This window comes from Delphinapterus leucas, chromosome 4 (assembly GCF_059928025.1).
Source record: "Delphinapterus leucas isolate spDelLeu-1000000601 "Yukka" chromosome 4, BTC_Dleu_Yukka2, whole genome shotgun sequence".
Classification (NCBI taxonomy): Eukaryota; Metazoa; Chordata; class Mammalia; order Artiodactyla; family Monodontidae; genus Delphinapterus; species Delphinapterus leucas.
Genome location: NC_143132.1, coordinates 28,320,073 through 28,323,847, shown reverse-complemented (window position 1 = coordinate 28,323,847; position 3,775 = coordinate 28,320,073). Strand labels below are relative to the sequence as shown.

The 3,775-nt window shown below is 37.8% G+C and overlaps 1 non-coding gene across 1 annotated transcript; it reads left to right on the top strand.

The window, feature by feature from the left end:
- Positions 1-3,254: 3,254 nt before the first annotated feature.
- LOC115802397 (U6 spliceosomal RNA) lies at positions 3,255-3,361 on the top strand. Its single transcript, XR_004022863.1, has one exon. It is a non-coding gene; the product is annotated as a U6 spliceosomal RNA (small nuclear RNA).
- The last annotated feature ends 414 nt before the right edge of the window (positions 3,362-3,775 follow it).

The following is a 3,775-nucleotide window of genomic DNA, read 5'->3' as shown; positions in this document are numbered from 1 at the left end:
AAGCCCTAGGAGGAGTGTCTTGAACACTGGGGCAACACCGACTATTATTTCAGTACATTGTCGTGCTGTGTCATTAAACTATGGGCTCTCCACAGCCACTCCTCTGTTTGAATCTGAGCTCTATCATCTATCATCTGTGACCTTGGGTAAATCACCTAGCTTCTCTGAACTTCAGTTTTCTCACCTGTAGAACAAAGAGCAGTACACCTCTTCAGGGTTGTTGTGCTGATTAAATCCAAAATTAAAGGTAAATTCCTCAGCACAAGTCCTGGCATAAGTTAAGTAGTGCTCAATATATTATAACCTAATCTTTTCATATCCCCTGTACCTGAAACAAAGCCTTCTGAATAGTAAGTGCTCAAAAAATATTTGTTGAAAAGCTGTTTATTCATCAAAGAGCTGGGTCACAATGTACTTATGTCAGTGTAAATGTTTGTAAAAGACCCAGAATGGTACACACTAAGCTGATTATAGAAAATGCCCATGTGGAATGAGGTTGGGGAGAGTTAAGGGGATTTCGCTTTTACTTAAAGTTTACAATGAAAATAAATTCACGTTTTAATTTTATTATTCAAAACTATTTAAAAATAATTAAACTGGGGGGGGGAAGGTAAGAACAGAGTCTTGTAGTGTTCTGGGTTTAGTGGATGGTCACAATGATACAAGTAGCATGAGGGAAGAAGCAGGGTGGCATATATATTCCAGATCTTTCCAAGAAGCTTCAGATCGCACTTTCTTTGACCTTCCTTTTGAGCCTGAATCTAACAGCCTACCCAACAGAGTCAGAATTGGTTTTTTTTCTGAATGAGTAGCCTCCATATATATATACAAAATATTTTCTTATAAATTGGGCTAAATTTTTTTAAGATTATTTTTATATCACCATTCAAGGGACACAAATCTGTCCTGAAGTAATATCTCGTTGTGACACATTCTTCTCCAAGTGAAATGCTTTTATTGTAATATAGTTCATTAAAAGCTTCTTTGTGTTGAGATGAAGTGGTAAAAGTTGCCTTGAGTTTCTACAAAGAAAGAGCTTAGCTTCATTGGCAAGATCATAAATTTCCCAGGGTTTGATATTACTCTGTGTGATGCCGGTTGCCCAGGTCTTGTTAATGGCCCCACCCATATGTGCACCTGGTAAAGAGGCGATTGGTTTGCTCTATAGCAGACTCTGTTTGGTGGGGGTGGGGGGCGGGCGGGCAGGCAGGCCATCTCCAAGCAGCATTTGGCAGCAGCTGTTCACAGATGTAGACACTGTGCCCGAAGCAGAACGTGATATCCACGGAAGGGGCTGGCAACTCATTCCACCTGTCAGTACATGGATGGAATGAGTTGACCATTGGGTGCACTCTCTTTCTGCTAGGACCCAGTTCAGACTAGCTTGGAGTTCAGCCTATCTCTTCTGCCTTGTACCTCATTCCTTTCTGTAGAGGAACTGCCACTTAGCTGGAAGTGTATTTGAAATTGTGGTCTGAAGCCTGGGGTGTTCACAAGTCACAGAGAAAGGAGAGGCCCTCAGGTGCCAGGCTAGCAGGAAGCCCTGTGGTCTTTGGCAAAGTGTTTGTGGATCTGAGATTTCAGAGAAAATGGCGCAAGTTAGGGCACACACCGCAGGAAGAAAGGAAGAAAAGAAAAGACTTGGGCTTAATGGAATAAATCCTGGACAAAAAACCCATTTAAATGACAGCCAACTCGTGCAAGATTGGAAGTAATTAAAATGTCACCTGATTGTCTTCTGTCCCTTCCTGGTTGTTTCCCTCCCTCTGAAGCCTTGTTATGGCAGAAAGCGCTCAGGACTGGAGATCAAGCAGACATTTGTTTGAATCCTGGCATTTCAATTTACTAGAGGTCTGACTTTGGCTATGTTCTTTATCCTAGAAGACCCTCAGCTTCCTCATCTGTAAAAAGTGGATTAAAATATCTATCTCACAGGAATGTGGGGAAAGATCAATGGCATAAAGCAGTTAGCTTCTGGTAGACATGTGATATTAATAACCATGGTTGTAGGTGCCTTTTATGTACATTCAGAAGATAGGACCTGCCCAGTCACAGGCCCTTAACAACCTGATGTCTGCAAGCTGTCAACTGACTTTTTGATTTAATAACAGAATTGTAGTATTTTTTCACAGGTATTATAGTTTAATAAAAGATATTTATGACAGTCTTCTCATTAATTTAAAATTTCTGAGCAGGTCGAACCACAATGAGATACAATTTCGCACTTACTACCATGGCTACATTCAAAATAATCGAAAATAACAAGTGTTAGCGACAGTGTAGAGAAATTGGAATCCTTGTACAGTGCTGGTGGAATGTAAAAGGTGCAGCCACGGTGGAAAACAGCTTGGTGGTTTCTTGAAAAGTTAAACTCAGAATTACCAAATAACTTAACAATTCCACTCTTAGGTGTATAGCCAAAAGAGTTGAAAGCAAGGACTCAAACAGATATTTTTACTCTAATGTTCATTACAGCATTAATCATAATAGACAAACGGAAGAAACAACCTTAGTGTCCATCAACAGATGAATGGATAAGAAAATGTGTTTTATGCATATAGTGGAATATTTTTCAGTCATAAAAAGAAATGAAGTTCTGATACATGGTACAACATGCATAAACCTTGAAGAGATCATGCTAAGGGAAATAAACTGGACACAAAAAGACAAATATTATATGATTCCACTGATATGAAATTTCTAGAATAGGCAAAGTCATAGAGACGGAAAGAAGACTTGAGGTAACTAGAGGCTGGGGGAAGGGAGAATGGAAAGTTACTGCTTAATTGTTAAGAGTTTCTGTTTGGGGTGATGAAAATGTTCTTGAAGTTGACAATACTGAGGGTTGTACAATATTGTGAATGTAATTAATGCCACTGAATTGTATGCTTAAAAATAGTGAAAGTGGCAGATTTTAAGCTGTATATATTTTACCACAATAAAAAATGCTTTACAAAATAAATACTTAAATACATAAATATTCTGTCTCTAAAAAAATTTAGTAGGTTACACATGGTTCAAAAATAAAAGCAGTAAACACTGATAATTCTTATTCCTTTCCCTGACCCCATCCATCTTGTTCCTTTCCACAGGTAACCACTGTTATTAATTTCTTAAGTATCCTTTCAGTATATCTTTATGCAAATATGAAGCAAGAATAAAGATGAATTCTTATTCCCTTTTTCCATATAAACATATATTGCTATATATGAACTGCTCTGTGTCTTCATTTATCCATTTAAAGATACAACCTAGTGCACACTTGGGCAGCACATATACTAAAATTGGAACGATACAGAGAGGATTAGCATGGCCCCTGCGCAAGGATGACATGCAAATTCGTGAAGCGTTCCATATTTTTTTGTTGTTATAAAGCAGAAATTGACACACCATTGTAAAGCAATTATACTCTAATAAAGATGTTTAAAAAAAAAGATACAACCTAGAGATATTTCCATATCAGTATATAATGAGCTTCCCCATTCTCTTATACTGCTGTATAATATTCCATTGGGTGAATATCTCATAGTTAATTTAACCAGTCCCTTATTGATGGAACTTGAGTTGTTTTGAAGTTGTGATATTTAGAGTTTTTCAATGTATAACTGTATATATTTTTCATTCATATGTGCAATTTTTACTGAAGGATCAGTTCCCAAGATTGGGACTGCTAAAAGCAAAGGGTAATTGCACTTCTAAGTTTGATAGCTCTTCCTAATTCTCCTCCATCAGGACAGCACCCACCAACAATGCTAAGAGGATTCCTGTTTGTTCA